The 25,637-nt window shown below is 39.2% G+C and overlaps 1 protein-coding gene across 1 annotated transcript in view; it reads right to left on the bottom strand.

The window, feature by feature from the left end:
- The window catches only part of LIMS1 (LIM zinc finger domain containing 1), a 54,116-nt gene extending 45,582 nt beyond the window's left edge, over nt 1-8,534 (bottom strand). Inside the window, exon 1 of the mRNA XM_032226761.1 lies at nt 8,499-8,534. The gene's annotated coding sequence lies outside the window, so the exon portion shown is untranslated. The remainder of the gene's footprint in view (nt 1-8,498) is intronic.
- Nucleotides 8,535-25,637: the final 17,103 nt, after the last annotated feature.

Below are 25,637 nucleotides of genomic sequence, written 5' to 3'. Positions count from 1 at the left end.
GAATTTACCCACATATGAGTAAGTCCAGTGACATCTAGTGGTTAAATTCCATAATGATACCACCATAAAAGATACTTTGCTTTTCTTGTATCAGAACAGTTACATCTTTTTATTTCAAATTCGTTTTTGAAACTGGTAACTCAATGAGTTACTATGTACAGAACTCAAGAGAAATGTCATATAGCACCTTTACTTCAGAAACAGAGAATACTTAGCCCATACTCTTTATGATGTTATAATTTTAAAAGCGCAAATTACCGTGTCCCCCCCCCAAAAAATAAATCAGGGTCTTATTTTCTTTTGACCCTTGAAATAAGCACTTGGCCTTATTTTCAGGAACGTCTTATTATTTTTGAGGTGCAGGAGGCAGCGAGTGTGGTCACCTCATGGCTGCTACTGTGTTGCAATATTTTCGGGGAAGGACTTATTTTAGCTCATGCACTCAAAAGCCCAATTGGGCTTATCTGGGGAGGTCTTATGTTTGGGGAAACGGGGTACAAAATGTGACTATGTATCTAAAACTATGATTGACTCTATATTACCTACATGCTCTTCATCTCAAGAATTTAGGTATGGAAAACTCCCCTTCCTTAGTCTTAGGTCTGAAATGTGACAACAGTGGGGGGAAAGTTAAGATCACAGCCGCAAATGTGCAACTGAAACTTTTGTCCCTTTTTTGCTCCCATTTCTCATGGACACTCCTAATATGCTGGGAAAGACTTATTAAACAAAACCACACTTGTTATATTCAGGGAAAACAAGCTGGCAGGATTTTTTTTTTGAGCAAACTGCAAACACTGTTCATAGAGAGAAGTGATGTTTAGATTTAGACCAGAGGTGGCAAACTTGCATTGTCACATGACGTATCGTGGATTTTTTTCTCCTTTGTTAAACTGGGCGGGGTGGAGCCAGCATTTGATGCATCCACCCCACAGACCATGAGTTTTACCCCCCCTAATTTAGACACATGGCAATAAAAAAGTCTCTGCCTAGTACCGTTCTCCCTGTGCCTAAGAAAACAATGATTAGCAAATCTATGGGCTGAGTGTACACCAAGCAACTTATGACAGTTCCTCATTTAGAAAATGTATAATCTGATACAGTTAACTGTTGTGGCCCAACAGTGGCCGGCTGAGCTGTTGCTGGAATCTGATAGCGATGAACACTATGGGACTGCCCTGGAGGCTGAGGAAGACTCTGGGGGGTGTTCGGAGCCAGAGTAGGGAGTAAAGAGGCCTTTTGGCCACCAGATGGCATCTGAGTCAGGGAGCAGTGAGGAAGAACAGAGAGAGGCTGTCCCTGATGTACGTATGCATAGGGCTGAGAGGAGGAGGGAGCAGCTTTGGAAAAAGGTTCACAGAAGGAAATAGGAACAGGTGGCTACTGATTGGCCCCTCCCGGAGAGCTTATAGGTGGGGCGACGGGAGGGTAATTTTGCAGGAAACAACAGTTTAATAATCCAGGCGTAGAGAAAGATTGGGAGATATTTTTGGGGGGTCCTAGCCAAGGGGTTGCTTACCTCCCTCCTTAGTTGTGGCAGACAGCCAAGTCTGCGTCAGTATATATTAGAGGCTTGGGACAGAACAGTTAACTAATCATTTTAAGGAAAGTCTTAGCAATTTATGCAAAGTTTGCAAATATTTTCATCAGAGCGCGTCTTTAAGAAGGGGTTAGATTGGAAACGACAATCCCTAAATGGCTTATGGAAAATAAAGTTGTTTTTGATTGTGAGGCAACTCAAATCTTTCTTCTGGAACATTGTTTGGTTTCCAACAAATATTCACACTTCTATGGATGCACTTTTATGTATAAGACAAGGCAGAATATGCATTTAACCAGTACAAACCATGTACAAAGAATAAATAAATAAGCTGGCTTTACTGCGATTTAAAGAATAAACCACAATTGGCTGATTCAGACAATATTAGGTAAATTGAAATTGTACCAATCACATTGTCACTTAGTACAATATGTGAATCCAGTACAGTGGTGGGTTCTGGATCCCGTTGCAACTGGTACGGTGCAATGGAGCCTGGCGTCCACCACATGAATGTGCGCAGCACATGTGCAGTGCTTTATTTAACAGTATAGTTATGTCAACAGAACATACATGGTGTACTGTAAGAAATTGTTTCACTTTCAATAAGCATATCAACAGAACTACTCTTGTGTGCATAATTATGGAATGACTTTTAAAGCGCATTTTAAATTTCACTGATTTTTGTTTTCCTCCTTTTTTACTGTCTAGTGTGAATAGTCTTTCCCTCTCCTTCAATAGCTTCTCTTCCCAAATTCTCTTGCTTTGTAGTTATTTCCCTTTTAGGAAGTTGCTAATTAACTCTTGCAATTTAATGGCAGCAAAAAAGACAAGGATTCCATTGCAATAATTTAAAGGCAATTTAATTTTTCAAAGTAACAACATAGATCTTCGTCAAGAAATGCTAAAAAGATGATCAAGTACATTATCAGTGTTTTCAAAATATTATTTAAACTAATTAAAAAAAAAAGGTCCAACTGATCCAAAAGTGCCTCTGTAACAAATTTTCATTTTCAGGATAAATATTCCATATTGACGCAAATCCATGAACTCCTTCTTCCCTTATCTTGGCAGTTTTGGTTCTCTTCCTGGACTTCTTACATGGAAGTTTCTCTTTGTTACCTTCAACACCACATTCTTTAATAATTTTTAGAATTTTTATGCAACCAACCAGAGGAAATGGGAAAAATAAGATCATTTCATTTCCGCTGAAACATTACCTCCGAGCTATTTCTATTCAGGTTATCAAGCATTACTGTATAATATTCCAGAATTGGCATTTTGCCTCTTTCCTCCCTCTCTCCTTTTCCCTGTCCTCCCACTTAGATTGTGCCGAAAGGCAAGGACTGTCTTGTTTTAGTTATTTTAAATAAGCAGCCCTGGGTGTCTGTTTTAGCTGAAGTAAAACACTTAGATCAGTGTTTCTCAACCTTGGCAACTTGAAGATGTCCGGACTTCAACTCCCAGAATTCCCCAGCCAGCATTCGCTGGCTGGGGAATTCTGGGAGTTGAAATCCGGACATCTTCAAGTTACCAAGGTTGAGAAACACTGGCTTAGATGAATATGCAGGTAATATGATTACCTGCATATTATGGGAGTTGAAGTCCACACATCTTAAAGTTGTTGACTTTGAAGGCCTCTGGCCTAGACAATGGCAATTCATGGGGGGGGGGGGGGGGAAGGAAAGAAGCTCAAGGAAGGAGATATGCTGGAAAAAGAGAGAAAACTGGTCACGTTGCTACAGTTTCTGTTATAAAATATGTTTCTATTTTGTTGCCCCAAGATGGTAGAGGTAGAGCAGCCCAACTGGCACGCTCAGCTCAAGTGCTTGTTTTATTTGGCTTGAAACAATTTTTTTTCCTAGTCTCTTTCATAATATCCTTGATTTATCTTCTTTTATTCCCATATTTTACTTATCAGACAAATCCACAATTCTGTGGTTCCTGGTACAACAGGCAAGAATAAACAGAGAACCAGCCCTGTAACTTTGAAACCAGCCAAGGTACAAAACAATTTAAGATTAACCAATTCTTGACTAGAAAGTCTCCTACAGAAATCACAATCTCCTGAAATTCAGTGACTCCAGCTCATTTCTCTTCGGACTGTGTAATCACATTTTACTAAAGATTTCAATAGGAAGAAACATTTGCTTGGTAATTATTCAAGGCACTTAGGTATTAATAAAGGCAAGATGGAACCTTATTAGCTTGTCCTAAAAGTAAAAGTTCCCATTGCATATAGGTGGTAGTCCAGTGATGAGTTTCCATTAACTACTACTTTAAAATACTAGTTCGTTCTTGTGCGCTTGTGCGCAGAAGCGTCTGGATGGGTTGATGGAGCCTCCCTCTGCCTCTGCTACCGGTTTGCCCGATCCAGGCCAAACCAGGAGCAACCTACCTCTGTGCTAGTCATTCCCGACTCTAGGGGGCAGTGCTCATCTTTGTTTCAAAGCTGAAGACCCAGCGCTGCCCAAAGATGTCTTCATGGCATGTGGCCTGCATGACTAAATGCCGAGGGCGCATGGAATGCTGTTACCTTCCCACCAAATGTGGCTCCTATTTTTCTATTGCTATTTTTACATGCTTTCAAACTGCTAGGTTGGCAGAAGCTGGGACAATTAATGGGAGCTCACTCCATTACGCAGTGCTGGGATTCGAACCACCAAACTGCAGGCATTTCTGATCGACAGTAGTAGTTTTTCATACAAGCGCCTTAATTTAATTACAAGTGTTTTACCCTGCATTAGAGATTGTATGGTGGTATGAGATGTGAAACTGTTTTTTTAAACAATAATGAGAACAATGCCTTTTCAAGCCAGGCATATTCAGAGCACAACAGTGTCAGCAAGGTGTAATGAAAGCCAATGTTTTCCCCACACTAGATCATATTTTCAAGTGTCCTCCCCATGCATGGTTAGACTGAAAGTTTACACTAAGCCAATATGTTTTGCAGACAGGAACAGAGATATTTATCAATATAAAACAGCTAAAATTAAAAGTGAATGAAGTAATGGCATGTTATAAAATAATACAAAATGAATTATTTGCTTATTTTTAAAATGTTAATTTTAACAAGAACGAACTATATACATATACATATACATATACATATACATATACATATACATATACATATACATATACATATACATACATATATATACATACATACATACATACATACATACATATATATATATGTAGGTGTATTAGTGGTGACAGTGTAGCCATACTACTAACATAAGAAAAAAAGGAAAGCATTGTCTTTTCAGGTCTATACAAAAATTCTTTTGAGCTTCCTTATGCAGAAAAGGTCCACAATTCTTGATATCCTAGATGAGTCTAAATATTGGAGATATAACCAAGAAAAATATATGCATTGTGGGTAAGCAGTGAGCAACAATCCTCTCTGCTTCCACCTTGAGGTTTTCTGTCTTTGCTTGTGATAACACTTCCTAGAGCCGCAGTGCCGCAGTGGCTAGAGTGTAATACTGCAGGCTACTTCTGCTGCTCGCCAGCTGTCAGCAGTTTGGCAGATCTAATCTCACCAGGTTCAAGGTTGACTCAGCCTTCCATCCTTCCGAGGTGGATAAAATGAGGACCCAAGTTGTTGGGGGCAATACGCTGACTCTGTAAACTGCTCAGAGTAGCTGTAAAGCACTATGAAGTGGTATATAAATCTAAGTGCTATTGCTATGGTAAGTTTTGCAACATCTCCCTCTGCTGATAGAACAGTTATTACCAGTGACGTGCGGTGAGCTTTATGGCTCGTGAGGCAGCCATTTTTTTAGACTTGTGGACTTCAACTCCCAGAATTCCACAGCCAGGCATGCTCAGTTCCAATTTAAAGCAACAGCATTTTCCCCCCTTGCAAAATAAGTTTTGCATCATTCTTTTTCTTCTCCCTCCCCCTCCTTCCTCCCTCTCTCCCTCCCTCCCCCCTCTCTCAAACAGACACACGCACACAGAGAGGTTGGATCCCTCTCTCACTCACTCACTCTCAAACAAACACAGAAGTTGGATTGGATATATTTTCCAAAGGCTTGAAAGCAGCTCCTCTGCCATATCACGCCCCCCCCCCAATTCCCCTGCTGCCTTCCGATCGGAGCCTTTGATTGCAGGTGAATCATGTTGCCTTTTCAGTGAAGCTGGGCTTACATACTTTTATACAGCTGTGTGTGTGTGTGTGTGTGTGTGTGTGTGTGCGCGCGCGTGTGTTTGAAAAGGCAACGTGGTTCTGCATGCAATCAAACTTTTTGAATTCCTCCCCCTCCCCATAAATGCACCTTTTCCAGCTGTTTCAGAGAGGATTTCAACTCTGCTTTGCCTGCCCTCATGAAAGGCCAGAGCTCTGAGTCAGACTGAGCTAGTTGCTCCCAGAGAACTCTAAAAAGCTTCTAAAAATGCCCTCTACAGGAGGCGAGAGAACATGTGCCTCCTTTGCATACAATTTTTTTCGCTTTTTAACCCTTGCTTAACTCTTAAAAGGCGAAAAATTGCTTATGCACAGGAGGCCCATAGTTCTCTCGCCTCCTCCTATAGTTAACACTAAGCAGACTCCAAGCCACTGTGACTTGGAATCTGGCAGCAACTACCTTGGCTTTAATTATTTTTTAAAAATTCTTTAAAATTCTTTCCTTTTCCTCATGACTGGTGAGGCCACGCCTCCCTTGCCTCTAGTGACTGCACGTCCCTGGTTATTACGTTTCATGGCAACATGAGCCATACAAAACTGTATACATATTACACAGTTCAATGCTTCAACCCACACTCTCTTTAGGTTCCTTTTTATTTTCACTGGTCTATAACATTTGATTTCCTATGATTCTCAATTAATGTTCATTTCGTATGTATCAAATTAGTTTTAACTCTAACCCTAAAACTTTCTTGTAGTTCTAGAATTTACTTTATACAGAGGATTGATTGATTGATTGGTTTATGTGTTGTCAAGTCAGTGTCAACTCTTAGCAACCACCTATTAAATTCCAAGCATTTAACTTCATTAAAGTCACCAAACCTCAAACACAATGAAATTGGAAAATTTACATTCATAAAAGTTTGCAACATTGATCTATTTGCAAACATTATTGAATAAATAAGTAAGTTTGGGGACTTAGTATCTTTCTGGAAGGCATAGTCAGAGAAAGCTATAAAAACTGACAGAATTGGAAGCCTTTCTTGTGGAAAAAAAGGATTCATGTGGCCATCTGTAAAAATATATTAAAACAAGAAGCAGAGAAAAAAATATTTTCAGCAACATAGAAATAATGGGTCAGTTGGTCTATGTGACCAAGAAGGATTAGACCTGATAGCAGTGTTCCAATTCCTAAGAGGTAGCCACAAAGTTCCAATTCCAAAGGCAGGCTGAAAGGAGGACAAGAAGCAATGGATGAAAACTAATCAAGGAGAGAACCAAGGTAAAAATAAATAGAATTTTCCTGACAGTTAGAACAATTAATCAGTGGAACAGCTTGCCTCCAGAAGTTGTGAATGCTCCAACACTGGAAGTTTTTAAGAAGATGTTAGATAACCATTTGTCTGAAGTGGCATAGGGTGTCCTGCCTAAGCAGGAGGTTGGATTAGAAGACCTCCAAGGTCCCTTCCAAATCTGTTATTCTATCAGTTGAATTTTTTTCTTTACAATGAGTAAAGAACAGAATATTTATCCCTGTAATCGCCAGAAGGAAAGACATAAATCATTAAAAACTATGATCGTGCTCCTCTTAAAATTTATTCACTTTTCTTGAATTGCTATTGCCTTAAAACAAGGAGGAAATTATAGACTACTTCAGGCTACACATGATTATCAAGATACTTCTTTTAAAATATTACATGCAAATGTAACCATAATGATCTGTCTACAAGGTTGCTTCAGATATCACAGAAAAGCTAAAATGAATTTACACATAATCCTTGATTTATGATCACCGAAAGTTACAACAATGCTGAAAAAAGTGACCAGTCCTCAAAATTAGAACCATCACAGCATCCCTGCAGTGACATGATAAAAAAATTAGGCACTTGGCAACCAATAGGTATTTCTGGCAGTCCTGGGTTAACATGATCATCATTTGCAATCTTCCCAGGGGGCAGGCAAAGTCAACTGGGAAGAAGCATGGTGACTCACTTAACAACCACAATAAAAGTTCATAAAATTTGGCACAACTCACTTAACAATCACATCCATAGCGACAGAAGTCCCAGGTTGAGGACTATCTGTAATGTAATGTGACTCTGCCAAGTAACAAGATATTAAACTTTTCCTGTGCTTGGAATAGCTTTGAAATGAGCTTCCATTCTAAAACTAGCCAGATAACCAGACAGCTCTGCTTTCCCATAAGAGTAAAAGTGGCTAGCCCAGAACTACTTTAGACTAACTTCACTCTTCCTGTGGGAATCAGAAGTACTGTAGAGTAGGTGCAATAAGGAATCCGGTCCATAATACTATTTCCTGCTTGTCAGAGAATCCCTGAGTTGGAAGACAGGGGACCATTGAGTACAATCCATTTCTTAGTTCAGTAATCCAAGTTAAAACCATCGTAACAGATTATCTAGCTTCCAGTTGAGCACATCATACAAAGAATACCCTGTTACAGATCTTCAGGAGAAGGTGTACATTGTCTGTCTATCCATTTATATCTATCTACACATACACACGCACACGCATGCATGCATGCACACACATTCTACAGATGTTAAGTAACATTCAAAAAGGCATAATTAAGAACATAGGATCAAAAGCACAACTGAAGGCAGTACTACCAGATATAAAGAGATTAACTGCAATAACTCACCCATCAGATAGTCTGCTTCTCACTTCTCTAGAAATGTCTAGATTTTCATATAAGGCTAAGATATATATATTTTGAAACAAGAAGAGAAAGCTTTAAACAGTAATTCAAAGCAGAGGAATTTGTCTTCTTTAAAAAACAAAACAACACAGGAAAATACCAATACTCACATAGTATTACTGGTCAGTTTACAAAAGATCTAATGAATAAATGCGATCCGTACATTGCTTTAGTTAGGCTGAGCATTTAGCATTGACCAGACTTCCTCTTGGTCACTGCTGGGAGGTGATAAAAGCCAATGTGACTATGCAAACCACTTCCCATTATTTTTCATACTGAACTTAACTTAAAAGGAAATAAACAAAGGCTCAAACTCTCCGATTGCATCAACATCATTTTCAATTTTAAAAATTGTTGGCACAGGGAGGTTTTACTTTCTTGCTCAAAAATTTATCCTCCCTCTCCCCTCTATTCCAGAAATATATCTCACAACATAACATAATCTCAGACATAATAAGAGCGTCATGTCCTTCAACCATTTGAGTTCCATGAAGGTGATGGATAGGATATGTAAATCAAGGTCTGACTTTGGAAGAAAAGCATTTTCTATTTAGATGGAGGTGAGAAAAGTTCTTAAAGCCAACAGTATAACAAAAGGACAGAAAAAGTCCTGCAATGCTACCATCTACTACTTTACAAATGAACTTTATTTTTTTTCTCATAGCATTATCACTTCCTTAATTTGCTGCCATTAATAGGGGTGGGACAAAGGGGCACAAAACATATGGGACATGTTCCAGGATCAGGAAGGAATGGAGAAGAATTGGATGAAATTTCAATGTGGCTGTAACTTGGCTTGATTCAAGTACTCCTGGAGGAGGGCTTAAGAAATTTAAAAGCTCCTGGGGATTAAGAGGGGATGTGTCTATGGGGGACATTGGGAAACATTCAGCAGCAAGGCTGGTTGCTTGGTGGCTTGAAATAATTACTAAGTGGGAGCAGCAATTGAGTTTATTATAAGGAAACTTGGCCTTGGGCTAAAAGCCAGGGCAATTGTCTTGGTTATGATTTATATAACAATTAAAATAGTGTTCTAAGGAGATAATTAACCTCTCCATTTCCACATAGACCTGTGGATGATAGACCAAGCACAGGTGGACCTTTGCATCTAAAGCTGAAATATCCCCTTCAGAAACATGCCTTAAATCAGGCGTTCCAACCTTGGTGACTTTAAGACATGTGGATTTCAACTCTCAGAATTCCCCAGTCAGCCATGCCAGGAGTTGAAAATTCACAGGTCTTAAAGAGGCCAAGGTTAGACACCTCTGTCTTAAATTGGGGACTTCAAAAATGATATTATTTCTTTCTGAAAATTTGTTGAATGAACAGATGAACTGTTTCAGAAAAGCAGTGGAAATCATGATGGAATGAAATGGCTCAATAAAATAAACTGCCATAAGAAAGGTTCCAGACTCCTGACATATAGTTATGTCATTACTGTATAAAGTCCACAAAACTGTTTCCCACGGCACCTGCAGATTATCTGCAACAATATAAACCAAAGGTTCATTAAACTGTCTAGAGCAATGAGAACAAATAGCCTTCCTCAAATGTTGTGTCTCATAATTCAGGCTTTGCTGCTACAGATTCTACAGAACAAAATGACTGCAGCGCTCACTTTGAACCCCCTACAGATTACGTTGCTGTTATATTTACCTAAATCAAATTGGACTTCTTTGTAATTTTTATATATTATGATTTTAAAATGTTTTCAAGATTATTTTTCAGGAAAGTAGAGATATGGAACTTTTTTTAAAAAAAAAAAAATCCTTTCATATAAACTTTGTATAACCTGCTGTCAATGTTGTTCAGGGAACATAAGCATACATGGAATTGTGTAGGTGAAAGACATGCGTCTTAAGTTCTTTTGTCTGAAGGCAAGGACTGGAATTGTAAAAATATCCAGGGTTTAAAATTTGAAATATCTCAAGCTAAAAATGCAACTCAATTCATGGGAAGATTTAAACAGGTTCGCTAACAGTTTGCAAATGTGAGTGCATGCGCCACCTCCTCACATGTGCAGGTCCTTTCATGCATGTGCAGAGCATAAAAAACGGATGTGAGGACATCCAGGCGGGTGGGCGGAGCCTGCTACCAAACATGCTGGTGAAGGTAAGTAGAACAGCGAGAGGGGAGCGGAATCTGCTGTGCCTTGCAATCCTACTTTCTAGCTAATATATATCATGCAACACAGCTGATCATCAGAAATACCGATTCGCCCAAACCGGTAGCATTTTTTCTACTACCAGTTTGGGCAAACCGGTAGCTTTCTTTACTACCGGTTCAGGTGAACTGGTAGCATTTTACCCCTGGATTTAACTACATGCTTAAACATGTGTTAAGTATATAAAAAAAGGATAGAACTTAAAAGACCTTAAAAGTCATATTTCTTGGGTGCTATTTCAACAAACATGTTTGATAGTCATATTTATATTCTGCATGCTTTGGCTATAAACCAGCAGCTCATTATAGATGAAAAGTGTATTTCTCAAGAATATTGTGTAAGGCTTCAGAGCCAACCACAGTAGAAGACAGGAAATATGGAATGTTGATTCACGATGACACTAACATTTTCTGTGTCTTAAAAGGAAAACTTTGATAAGATTTAACTGCAAGACTCGGGGGCAACTGTGAAATTTTCCTCATCTGTTTTTAAAAAAGTAATACACTCCAATCTTCAAGCCATTTGTTGTTGCTTTTTCAAAACACTATGTCTGAAATCAATGGACCAGTGTGTGACTGTGTGTGTATAATTATAATGCTGATTACACAATAAGAAATTAGTGTCTCATAATGAGTTTAGCAGCTGGAGGTAGAAAATATTTAAGCAGTACAAAAGTCAGTGTAAAGTCCAGATGACTAAATTGTGCTTTCCTGGCAAAACAAACAAAAATATAATACAAGGCATTTTGGATTTGCCATCCTGGCTTGAAAGGTGAAGCACTATTATTATATACATATTCAAACAACAATACACTCAGTAAAATTAAAAGACTTTAATAACAAACTTCAGAAAACAGGCTTCTGACAAAAATAGACATTTTCCAAAATGCAAATCCTATAATACAATCAAACCCACCTTCAAGAGAAGGTCACAAAAAATGAATGATGGAAGAAATAAGCTATGATCCACTGGGGTAAAAATATCTAACCTCTTTCTTTTGCATTGGGACTTTCAGTAGTAAAATCAGTATGCATTAGTCCTATACAGATTCCTTCTTTGGGTCTAGAACAGAGGTAGGTTCCTATCGGTTCAGACCGGTTTGGCCAAGTAGGTAGTAACTTGGCCTGCAAGGCCCCCGAAGCGGTTCTATTGTCAGTGCTGCCATCTTGTTTTTTGACTCTGTGCATGCACAGAACAATCTTCATTTCAAAAATGTATTTCCCCCCTCTTTTTAACATTGTGCTCATGCGCAGACCTTTTTAGGTGCAAATGCGCACACGTGCGGAGCCAGCAGTAATGCCTGCAGCAACCCACCCCTGGTCTATAAGCAACTTTGAATTTGTATTATTGACAAATCTCTGGGCTAAGGTAGGAATTCTTTACTATTGCAACCCCAATCACGAAGTCAATTGCCTGATTCTATCAACAAAAACTCTAAAGTTTAATGCATGCACAATTCATTTAACAAACAGAGTTGACTCAGTTTGCTCCCTCTCAGAGAAATCCTATCCTGATCCCCCCCCACCGCCCCCAAGAAAGAGGTGTGACATGGTCAGCTGCTGTTTGAATCAGATTTGATTTGATTCAGAGAACTGCGGATGTTCTTCTAACATTTTCACAAGAGCATTTGCAAGAACTGTAATGTAAAAAAAATCCTCTATGGAGGTAGGATTTTTATGATTGGAATAGGAAATTCTAGGAAACTGAATGGGACAACTCGCCGCAGCCAACTTGCCACAGTCAACTAACTATGGCCAACTCACAGCAGGGCAACTCAATGCAGGACCATTCAACAATTCAATTTAATTAATTAAAAATATTTTAAATTTTGACATTCACATTTCATTTTGTTCCCCCTTTGGCATCCTTCCTTTAATTATTCTATTCCATTATTTCTTTGATATTAGTGTAACTCTTGTCCTCCAGCATTACTGTCTCCTGTGTTTCTTACATGAGGCATCTTACTTCTATACACCATACTTTTTATTACCCCCAGAAGTTATCAAGACTTGCATAGGCTAATCTTATCGTTGTGCTCTGAGCTAACACAAATGTTGGTTTCTTCTGCACATTTGTTGAAGATTTCCCTATTTTAGAATATAAATTCTAATACAAAAATATTCTTTGTGTGTATGTTTGTGTAGGTGAAAAAAAAGGTCATCAGTTATAGGTGCTGATTTTATCAGCTTTGTAAATACAAAAATTAAAAAGTATAAAGAGATAGCGTTCCAAGATTATTAAAAGGCAAGAAATTGATATGTGTTATGTCTACGAGTTTAAAAATATCTCCAAGGGGTGGAAATTTGAGCGTAAACCTGAATAAATCATGCCAAGTGCCAAGATAAACACATTAATTTTTGTAAAAATAGATGCAAAAGCCAAACCTTTTTGAAAAAGAAGCACATAGCAGCCATTCTTGAGTGCCCTGTTGCACTCAGGATAATGTTGAACAATCACTAAAGAAGCCAGCACATTTCATAGAGGGGAAAAGATGACACTGCTACATTTAAAAATAATCATGGGCCACAAAGGAGCGGTTGGCACACTGATCAGCCATTTGGTGGCTAGTAGAATCAAAAAGGCCTGGAGGCATTGAGATAAGTATGTCTTTCAGAGGAAAAGTCACTGTGAAAACACCAGGTGTGGCACTAGTTCTTTCCTGACCAAAGTGACTATGGTTGGGGTTGTTCGGTTTCAAAAGATGGTGGAGAACCTCAAAAAACTGCTTAGTGGATCCTACAATGTGAACCCTCTAAGGTAAAGCAGACAAGAAACAAGACTAGTTAAACTAATTCTACTTTATTATAAGGCTACATTAAACAGAATCTTGTAAGTCTGTAGATCTGTGATGGCAAAGTCACTTCCAGTTTGCTCGTAGGGCGGTTTTTTGCCCTCCGGAGCCTTCAGGGAAGCTTCCAGAAGTGGCTGTTTCGCCCTATCCAGGTGCCTAGAAAGCCTCTGGAGACTGGGGAGGGTGAAAAAAGTGTGCCAAAAGTGGGGGGTCATGCTGGCTGCGCGGGGGTCACACACATAGCATTATGGGTGTGGCACACCCGCGCACGACCCCCCCTGCTCTCCCCCCGCTTTTGGCATGCGATCCCAAAAAAGCTTAGCCATCACTGCTATAGATCATCTTTTCTCAGGTGATTAATCTTTTGGAAGTATTAAATGGATAGAATTGTCCACATATCTAATTTTTCACTTCATATTTGGCTATAGTGGGGCCAAAATTCCTGACCAGGCAAGCTTTTGGATTGATTTAAAACCATTTCCCCTCAAGAAGCTTAACTCCAATAAAGATAAATATTGAATCTTGATAGAAATATTATTTATTTCAATACATTCCTACGGTAATACTCAAAGAAAAATGAGGCACTGGCAATGATGGAAGGAAAAAGGTCTGTAATACAATTTAGCCTTATATGGGGAAATAAGGAAGAAGATTCTCATTTTCAAATCTGAAGGATATTTGGAAAATATTGTGGAAAATTCTTTTCTTCTGGGGGAGAGTTGAGGAAAAGGAAAAACAATCTGATTTTTTTCCCCTTAGAAACAACAACAATGAAATGAAATAAAAATTCATGTATTTGTTTTGATACACACAGAGAGAGATGGGGAGGAATGCAGTTGTCAAATTCTTAAAGCAACAGAAAGTTAAATAAACCTAGATGGAAATGGAAATATGCACCAGGATAAAGATGGCTTATAGTAGCTATATCAGAAAATACAGTGTGTAAAATGAAAATAATGGCATTAATGATATAGTAATGTCTAAAATTAATTATTTGTAGCGCTTCATTTACTTCCAAAAATGATTGTTCTCATAAGTGATGGCCTGAACATTCGTTCTAAAGTCTGGTCTTGCCAACACCATTGCTTTGCAGCTGAAGAGATCTAAATGAATTAGATTAATGAAAAAGATTAATGAAAAATATAACGTTGCTAGCAGCTTTTCAGCCACCAGATGGAACTAGAGTTCTATTGTGTTTATTACCTTTCTGCTACCTAATAGCAAAGATAAAAAAATGTGACAGAGATGCTTAGCATCATGTTGAAATCACAAATACATTCTAATTTCCTTTAAGGTTTCTCCTTGTTTTCATCTTGTTGTTCAGCCTTATCATTAACTATGTAATTTAAGCATATTTTAAAGCTTAAACACATTTAAGAAACCAGCAACTGCAAGTCTAAACAACTCTACAAGTGATCTTGTAGTAGAATAAAATTAATTCATTGTTGCCTTTCAAAGAGAAAGCAAAACATAGCATACTGTGCAGGAGAATGCAATATTAATCTACAGGTATTATACTCTACCACAAAATAGCATCCATTCTTTCAATAATTCAAGAACTAAGCCAAGGAAAATGCACTGGATTTTATTTTCTAGCCACTTAACTGGGAAGCTTATGAAACTTTTTTAACCCCTTCAGAATTTAATGCTATGAACTCTTTTTAAAAAATGCACATTGTACTTGATGGGTTTTACTCCCAGACAAGGTGTAGAGGTACAGTTTTCTTTCTGAAATCCAAAATCAATGGATCTTTTTAAAAAAATCCCTGGAATAGTGTTTGCTTCGTGGATTAAGAATAGAGCCTATGAAACAAGAGATCTACTTTTGTCTTTTGATTCTCTGCTATTTTTTAAAACAAAATAACCAGATCAACATATTCCCATAATTGTGAAGCAGTAATGAGTCTGTTTATTTATCTTGTTTGAAAAGGAGCACATCTGCAGAAGCTGGGAGAATGCCAAGATCTGCCACTAATCTCAGCAGAGATGGCCTTTGCCTAGATCAGCAAATGACTGTAGTCTCCCTGAAGGATGACAGTGCAGACATCAGCATAAGGACAGGGAAGAAATGCATGTAAAATGCAGTGAAAAGTAGAATAAAAAGCAAAGGTCTTTTTTGAAAGGGTTGTTTTTAGCATCTGATGTTTATGATGTCTAACAAAAAGAATTGAAGCTTGAGGCAGCTGTGGGTTAAGAGCCAAAGCAGATACATTAATAGAAATCTCATTATTGCTTCCTATAATTTAAAAATGAGCAACTTGTATTAGACAATAGAGTTGCCTCGTTTTCTCATCAAAAACCCAAGGAAAAAAAAATCCCCTTCTACTCATGCACAGCTACTACTTATTATTATGATTATATGTTATTATTATGATTTATCATTTATATTGTTGTATGTAGACTGAGAGCTTATGCACCGAAGACAAATTCCTTGTGTGTCCAATCACACGGCCAATAAATAATTCTATTCTATTATAGGGAATGTTCTCCTTTCTCCCTGGATTTTCACTTAAAAGGGTACAGAATCTACAGCCTTCCTATTGGCTAATGACAACTCCCAGCAGCCCAGAGGTGGGTTGCTCCCGGTTCGGCTGGATTGGGTGAACCGGTAGTGGCAGTAGCGGGAGGCTCTGCCTACCCACCCGGACGTTTCAGCGCATGTGCGAGCACGAGCGAACCAATAGCGCCAGGATTTTCAACCCACCTTTGCAGCAGCCTTAGTCAAGACAGCCAATAGCAAGGGATGCTAGAACTGTCCTTAAGTAACATCTGTACTGCAAAAACAAGGTTAACAATGACTCCACAATCCAGATGAAATGCAGCCATGACTGGGCTTATCCTAACATCATCTTTATAGCCAGCTTCATTTGTTGGATGTGTGACAGCATGTTAAGTGTCGCAGTTGGCACTTCCCTCTCCCCCTCACAATTTCTCTTGTGAGGACATCAGGAGCCTGCATTCTTCATCATATTAAACAATGGGATTCAAACAGGTGATCTTGTAATTAACAGATTGGATTCCCAGAATTTTTCATCAAGGTCTGTCTCTCGGCTACTGTAGGCTTAAACTCTGAGTTTCATTTTCCTCTCCTAATGCATAGTCTAGTCTGAGTCTACTGGAAAGTTTCTCTCACGCAATTTAGCTGAGTTTCCTTCAAAGCCCCCTACAGTGCAGCATTTCTGCTTGTATCCCGTACTGTTGAACTGAAAGTCTTCCTTTTGCTTGTCAAAAATCCCTTCCCTACAAACTGAAATGTATTACTCAAAGCCATGAAGCATCCTCAACTTTGCTGGAAGGACAAATCTAAAAAGTCTTTATGAGTCACATTAAAAGAAAGTAATGCTTTGCGGGTAGTCCCCGACTAACTACAGTTCATTTAGTGACTGAAAAAAGTGACATGACCATTTTTCACACTTATGACCTTTGCAGCATCCCCATCATCATGTGATCAAAATTCATACGCTTGGCAACTGACTCATCCTTATGACCGTTGCTATGTCCCAAGGTCATGTGATCGCCTTTTGAGGACCTTTTAACAAGCAAAATCAGTGGGGAAGTTAGATTCACTTAACCTTTTGGTCTCAAAGGTGTTACTAACTTATCAACTGCAGTGATTTACTTAACAACTGAGACAAGAAAGGTCATAAAATGGGGCAAATTCACAACAAATGTCTCACTTAACAACAGAAATGTTGGGATCAGTTGTCGTCATAAGTCAAGGACTACCTGTACTCCTTTAAAGGTGGAGACTGTTGTGTTCCCTAAAACACAATTGGCAATATAAAGCCTCTCCAGGATAAGCATGAGTAGAAAGGAAGAGTCTTCAGTTGTGAAAAAACATGAGATGGTTACAGCTCACAAAGCACCAGGACTAATCTAGCCACATCTCAGTATATAAGGGCAGTGTCTCTCAATTTGGCAATTTTAAGATGTGCGGACTTCAACTTCCAGAAGTCATGCTGGCTGAGGAATTCTGGGAGTTGACGTTCACACATCTTAAAGTTGCCATGGTTGAGAAACACAACTCACTATATATAAAAAGAGTGTATAAGAATACAGAATTTTATCCTTGCAATCTTAACATGAGGACTTAATATCCTTCAGCAGATGGGAGTCTTTTGTATTCTGCATCCAGTAAAGCTGCTGTGTGTACCATACAGACAATAGTATTGGCATTCTATGCCATGCTTATAAATCTGTGCCCTATTGTACATCTGTGCCCTATTGCACAAGAAGAGGGTTGCTGAGGGATGACTTGATACAATACAATAGCAGAGTTGGAAGAGACCTTGGAGGTCTTCTAGTCCAACCCCCTGCCTAGGCAGGAAACCCTATACCGTTTCAGACAAATGGCTATCCAACATCTTCTTAAAGACTTCCAGTGTTGGGGCATTCATAACTTCTGGAGGCAAGCAGTTCCACTGATTAATTGTTCTAACTGTCAGGAAATTTCTCCTTAATTCTAAGTTGCTTCTCTCCTTGATTAGTTTCCTCCCATTGCTTCTTGTCCTACCTTTAGGTGCCTTGGAGAATAGTTTGACTCCCTCTTCTTTGTGGCAACCCCTGAGATATTGGAACACTGCTATCATGTCTCCCCTAGTCCTTCTTTCTATTAAACTAGACATACCCAGTTCCTGCAACTGTTCTTCATATGTTTTAGTCTCCAGTCCCCTAATCATCTTTGTTGCTCTTCTCTGCACTCTTTCTAGAGTCTCCACATCTTTTCTACATCGTGGTGACCAAAACTGAATCCAGTATTCCAAGTATGGCCTTACCAAGGCATTATAAAGTGGTATTAACACTTCACGTGATCTTGATTCTATCCCTCTGCTTATGCAGCCTAGAACTGTGTTGGCTTTTTTGACAGCTGCTGCACACTGCTGGCTCATATTTAAATGGTTGTCCACTAGACTCCAAGATCCCTTTCACAGTTGCTACTGTTGAACAAAGTACCACCTATACTGTACCTGTGCATTTCGTTTTTGTTGCCTAAATGTAGAACATTACTCTTTTCACCATTGAGAGGGAGATCCCTTTCTGAGATCTCCATCTGCTGAGTACCAGATCCTGTCTCCATGTACTGGCGCATCTGTGGTTGTATCAAGCTATGATGGCATTTTAAAGTATTCAAGTTAATTTTCAAGACATCTCTACCACAGGACATGAAAGTTGGTCCAAAGCATAAAAGACAAGAAATACACCTTGTTCCTTTATAAAAATAAAAACTGGGATTTAGAATAGTTCATAAAAAGATGCTTACTGACAGAGAAACAGATAAATTATACAACAAACCAATTAAAATTATTAAATGGGTTATTTTTTATAGAAAACAAGGAGGACATTGATATATTCGAGAATATCAGTCCATATAAAATGTGTAATTTGGATTGTTTTAACCTAATTTACAATATGATTTAATTATTCTTGGGAACTTGCATTTGTTATGTTTGTACCATACATCTTATTTTATAATGTCAAAACAAAGTAGATTTCATTACTAAGAATATGAGTATTCTTAATCAAATCAGTGGCTTCATTTGCATTTCCAAAAATAAGTGAAACAAACTCATTTATTTTAATAACACTTTCATCATCTCATTTTCCTGTTCTTTTATAAAATGTTGCTTCCTTCACTGTAACGAAGCATACAGTATTAGTCATTTGAAGTTTACTTTTTAAAGAAGACAAAATCATTTATTTTTCCAAACATATCTTATTTAATTATAACTATCTTGAAGGAAAATTATAGTAAGGAGCCACACAGATAAGGACCAGGAGAAAAAGCAAAGGAGAAAATATTTGCTAATTTTCTTCAGCAATCAAAAATACTACCACATGTTCTCTTTCAAAAAAATAAATCTTTTTAAAAAAATATTGTCAATCAGAATAGTAGTGGTTGCTTTATGCTGAAAGCCCCACCCAAGCTGTGGCTAGAAGCTAAGGGCATGAGAAAACTATTTATGGGCCAGGCAGCAAAAATGCCAATGGACAGAAAAACATTCTAAGAAGGCACTCTTCTAAGACATTTGCAAACTGCAGAGTTTAGATAGCTTCACTTTTACACTGTAGTATTAGTATTCCAGCTGGAATCTTCTAAATGTGTTGGATATCAACTCCTAAAATTCTCAAACAGTACAAGTCTTTTGGTATATCCTGGGGGAAATTGCATCTTAGCTTGAAGTATTTTTCTAAGCTTCTGTGCTATTGTAATACTCCAAGATCACATGATGCTATTCAGTGGTGGGTTGCAGGCGGTATGCTCCAGTACAGGGGTATCAGAGCCTGCCCGGAGCACTGGCTACCGTTCTGATACAATGCTCTGGCGGGCCCACCCACCCAACTAAGCTCCTTACTAGTCTTTTAAGTCTTGGCACTTCTGCGCATGTGCACTGCACATACAGCGCCTGCACAACATTCTGCTGAGCAACTGGAGTGTCGCGGAGGCTCGCGGAGGCACTAAGACACATGCGCACGCTGTGCGCATCCATGTGGATGCTGCTGGGCACGTTCCAACCATACCGTTTGGAATGGGATTCGGAACCCACCACTGATGCTATTAAATCAAACAACTTCTAGTGATTTTATGTGCCCTGCTATATATTATTTTTAGGAACAGAAAGAAAATGTTTTGTCATGCTTTCTTCTGGTATGCAGTACTATTAAGAAACAGAAATACCCTGTTTCCCTGAAAATAAGACCTTCCTGGATAATAAGCCCAATTGGGCTTTTGAGCGCATGCACTAAAAATAAGCCCTCCCCCGAAAATATTGCAACACAGCAGCAGCCATGAGGTGACCACGCTCGCCGTCTCCTGCACCTCACAAATAATAACACCTCCCCGAAAATAAGACCAAGTGCTTATTGGGGGGGGAGGAAAGAAAATAAGACCCTGTCTTATTTTTGGGAAAACACAGTACGACAAAGTAAACGTATCAATAGCAGGCACAAAGACACTTGGCGGAAAAAAGAGAATTAGCTTAAAAAAAAACACCTTAGTAGGCACAAATACAGGTCTACAACACCTGCTCAAAAGAAGGGCAAAGGAGGTATAATAACCATTTCTTAAATAGGCAATGTCTTGTGTAGTGCCTTTGTTTATTAAGATATGCATGGAGAGATTTTACAATATGGCATTAACCCAAACAGCCATTTACTGCTTGGATTTCTGACAAATTCAGTCCAACTACTAATACACATATACTTAAAATCACAAGAGTTGCTTGATCATCAGAAAAAAAAGTGCGGGTACTTGCAACCCACATTGCTATGCATTTAGTGAATCATCACATGATTGGATCCAATTTTACAAGTATCTTTACCACAGTTAAGTGAATCACAAGGTTGTTAAGCAAATCCAGCAGCCCCAATTGACTTTGCTTGTTTAGAAGCTGGCTGGGAAGGCTAGAAATTGCAATCACAGGACCACAAGACACTGCAGTCATTATAAATATGAATGTTGCCAAGCATCCAAATTGTGATCACATGACATGATGTGATGGTTGTAGCTTTGAAGATAGGTTGTAAGCCACTTTTTCAAAGTAGTCATAATGCTTTGCCATTGTTGGAAGGTCATACCTTGAGGACTACATGTAGTTCATGACATCATTTTGATGGCTCCTTGGTGCTTTCTGAGCTTGTTGTTTTCTTGCAGATGTTTCACTACCCATTGCACTAGCACTGATGATGTTACCAAGTTTGGGTACTGAAACTGCAAGAAAACAATAAGCTCAGAGAGTACCAAGGACCCCTCAGAATGATGTGATGAACTAGAGGGAGTCCTTGAAGTATGACCATTCAACAATGACATGACGTCTGCAGAAAACAAGAAAGCTCAGTGAGCACCAAAGACCCTTCCTTTCAACCCTGAACTACAAATATTCTCCTTTATTGGTTACATCATTCTATCAATTGGAAGGAAAGGAGGACCTAGAGGAGATCAACACTGACTGCTCTTTAGAAGGCCAGATCCTGAAGATGAAACTTAAATACTTTGGCCACCTAATGAGAAGTTTGCAATCAATGAACCCATGACCTTGTACAGAGGCAGATAAGCACATTATTGGTTCTGCTATGCTTGCACAAATATTTTGCAAATGAAATAAAAGAATCTTTTCTCTCTGTTTTACTGAAAGGGAAACCATCTTCATCTCGTTCATATATGCATAGACTGGGGCAGAAAAAACATCTAATCATAATTTCTAAATACAATATATAAAGATGACATGACTGAATAGAAACATGCCAAGAAGATCAGATCTCCAAACATTAGTACCAACAGCAGAACAATGTGGTTCTGAAAATGAGTTGAAAGCACAGCATGGAAAATACTTCAGTGTTACAACCTGGGTAAAATTGTCATCTAGTCTGAATATTTTTGCACTTTTGTTAATTTTTGCTTTGCCCTTAATTCTTTTATATTCCTTTCCTGTAATGTTATTCTAATGTGCTTCAATGCTACAAAAATGTTCCCACGGGCATCACAAAATCTGAGCTCTCAAGCACAATATTGATCTATCTTCTGAGCAATAACAACAACATTGTTCTCACCAAACAGTGGTGGAAGCACAATGACATTGAAATGAGAGTGAAATTCTTTCTTACACACAGTTGAAGATTTAAATCTCTGTTTTGTTAGATAACCCACAAGTATTTTGGCTTGATGATACACAATTAAAGCTGAATTTACTTGCCTTTCCCAAGCCAGCTTACTATTACTCCATACCCATTTGGAAAGACAAATATAGGCAACATATATTTTATTTATTAAGAAAATTTAACTACCAAACACATAGTGACTCCAGGCAACTTACAAAAATAAAATCCTAAACACAAAACCCAATAAACCCTCATCCCCCTGGCAACAACAAGCAAACAAACCTAGCTTGATGTGCTCCCTAGCACCATGGCATCCCCAAGTCCACTGGCAAAATCATGTCTTCAGGGCCTTTCAAAAGAGTATTAAAGTGGGGGGTCTGTCTTATCTCCATGGTGAGAGCTACTATGGAGAAGGCCCTTCTTAATCCCATTAGATCAGGGCTGTCAAATTTGCGGCCCGTGGGCTGGATGTATGTATTGGCCGTGGCCATGGCCATGCCTAGTTTCATGAAGGGGGAAAAGTTCCAATACGTCATGTGATGCCACCATGACTTTGACACCCCTGCAATAGATGGATCTCCTTAAAGAGGGGGCACCTGTAACATACCCCGCCCCCCCTGCTTTGGTGGGCTGGGTAGCTATAACTGATCTTGGTAATCAGAATTTACCAAGCTCTTAGCTTGGTGAAAACAATGCTATTCAAATATGTAGATGTCAAAAAGCCTAACTTCAAGTGATTTCATAAGTTGCAGTCAAAATGTTGTTAACACTTCAGAACAAAATTAACCACTTTTTAATCGTTAACTACCACCACCTGATTGTATTTTATAGAGTGTCCTTTCAAGACCACCACTTGGAAACTGCAGTTAGTACTGAAAGTACCATGTTCCCTGACTTGTACTTGTACTTGACGCCTCTTCACCCATCGTGGGTATAGGCGACTTCCATGGAAATTTGACGCCACTGTACGGTGATCCATGGAAGCTGTTTCGGCTGGATATACCCAAGGGGACGCCAGTCCCAAGGGTCGACAGAGCCCGATTGGTGGGAACGGGGGCACCACTATCTATCTATCTATCTATCTATCTATCTATCTATCTATCTATCTATCTATCTATCATCTATTTATCATCTATCATCTATCTATCATCTATCTATCACCTATCTATTGATCAATCTATCGATCTATCAATCTATGATCTATCTATGTATCTCTACCTACCTACCTACATCTCTCTCTCTCTCTTTTCTACCTATCATCTATCTAGCAATAGCAATAGTTAGACTTATATACCGCTTCATAGGGCTTTCAGCCCTCTCTAAGCGGTTTACAGAGTCAGCATATTGCCCCCAACAATCCGGTCCTCATTTTACCCACCTCAGAAGGATGACTGTTGACTACCCACCTTCAGCTGACTGTTATCTGCAGTTCAGCGGTTCAAATCTCACCGGCTCAAGGTTTCCCTGAAACTAAGACAGGTTCTCATTTTCATTTGACCCCCGAAATATGGCATTGGCCTTATTATTGGGGGAGGGGGCTTATTATTTTGTAGCCAGGCTCTTTGGGAGCCCGCTCACAAAAGACCAGCAACCTGGCAACCCCCCTCTCCAGCTAGGCAGAGTGCCACTCACCGACCCAGTGGTATCCCCAAGCCGCACAAGTGGGGGGAGGGGAGACCTGCACTCTGTGGTTTGGTGCCTTTGGAATACCACTGGGTTGGTGAGTGGCACTCTGCCCAGCCAGAGGGGGAGTGCACAAGTTCCTGTTCCCCACCACTCGTGTGCCACATGACCAGCTATCCCTGCAGGGCCAGGGCTGCTGCTGCTGCCACCCAAGGACTAAGGATGGCTTCTTCTGAGAGGCCAGTTGGCCCAGCTGAGTCTTCTGGGAGCCAGGGAAGAGTCTTCCATCAGTGGCCGCTCTGGGAGTGCACTTCAAGTTCTATGGTTATGGCCTGGCTGCTGGAAAGACTTTCTGCCCCAGCTCCTGGAAGATTCGGCAGGCTGGTCCGACTGGCCTCTCAGAAGAAGCCAACCTCAGTGCTGGGATGGTGGCAGCAGCAACCCTGACCCTGCAGGGAGAGCTGTGGTGAGGACTGGGAGGTTGGCAAGCGGGGGGGGGGGGAACAAGCACTTGCGCAACCCCTCTGGCTGGGCAGAGCCCCACTCACCGAGCCAGCGGTATCCTGAAGCCACCAAGATCAAGGTTTATTACACTTGTATGTCGCCCTATTCCCGGAGGGACTCAGCCATATGAGTACTGGTCCCCCCCTCCCCCCATTCACATGGCTTGGCACCTTCGGAATACCACTGGCTCGGTGAGTGGGGCTCTGCCCAGCCAGAGGCTGGGGCGTGTTGTCCACTGGGCTTATTTTCAGGGAGGGCTTATATTTTTGCCCACCCCAAAAATCTGGCATGGCCTTATTTTCAGGACATGTCATATTTTTGGGGAAACATGGTAGCAGTTCATCATTGGTGATCGAGAGACACCAGTGTCACACAACTCTATTTTGCAGATGTTGCATCCAGCTCCCATAGGTTTTTGACTACAATTCAAAGAGCTGATTTCAACCCGTAAAGTCATTTATGCTTTGGTACTTGGTATTTACAGGTATTCTTGTATGGTGATATTGAGAGACACCTATGCGATCAGAGGAGGGACCAGTGCATTAATTATTTTGGTCGTGCTCCCATATTGTGGAATACCTCACCTCTAGAGATCTGACTGGTACCCGCCTTTAAAGTTTTGGAAGGCAGTTAAGACCGTTCTTATTGGATGTTGAGTTGCTTTGGAGTTGAGGTTATTTTATAGTATTACAGATTTTATATTAGCTGTTGGAAGTATTTATAAAGTCATTGGTATTAAAAATGCCATAATTAAAATTAAATATATTCTCATAAATGCTGAAAATCCCATTTAAAATAAATTCCCTTAGATATCTATCTAGCTGTAGATAGCCCTTCACTTTTAACAGTATGCTTTTTCAGTTTCCAGACAAACAAGCTATTATGTAAATGAAAGTACTAAAATTTCATTCCAGGCTTTGTATCAATGGTAGCTGAAGTTAATTATCAGCAAAACATGGCTTCTGCACTTTTACTATGTAGTATTAACATAATATTTCACCATTTCTCTGGGATTAATCAGCCAGAAAAATGACTGCACATTTATAGCACATTAATTATTTATATGAATATTAATATCAAAAAGTTCTTAAGGATTTTTCATGGTATTGAAACGGCATCTTGACACATCTTTTTTATAGTAAAGTTGTATGTTACACATTATCTGGAAAACATGCTCAAATATGTGAATGTGTATGTTATAAATAACTAGCTTCTTTGGGCTATGTACTATAACTGCAAAATCTTGGAATGATGAATTAGTCTTTCCTAACTGATTTCTTATTTTAAGATCTAAACTGTTTCACAGAAATTTTATTCAATTTTTTTTTGCAACTTCAGTGCTGTAATTTTTCTTTTTAACTGCAATCAATTTTGGTATAATTATAAGAAAGATTTAAACAATAGCCAATTCAGACAGGGAGCAGGATTCAATGTACAATATTCATATTAATAGGCATTTCAAACACAAACCTTTCATGCTCAAATAATGCACCCCTCATTCTAGGCTGAGAGGTAACTCATTAATTGAACTCATTTTATATATAATAATATAATTTTCTCATATTGTGTCAT

The sequence above is a fragment of the Thamnophis elegans genome, chromosome 11 (genome assembly GCF_009769535.1).
Source record: "Thamnophis elegans isolate rThaEle1 chromosome 11, rThaEle1.pri, whole genome shotgun sequence".
In the NCBI taxonomy this organism is placed as follows: Eukaryota; Metazoa; Chordata; class Lepidosauria; order Squamata; family Colubridae; genus Thamnophis; species Thamnophis elegans.
This window is presented reverse-complemented; position numbering and strand designations above follow the sequence as displayed.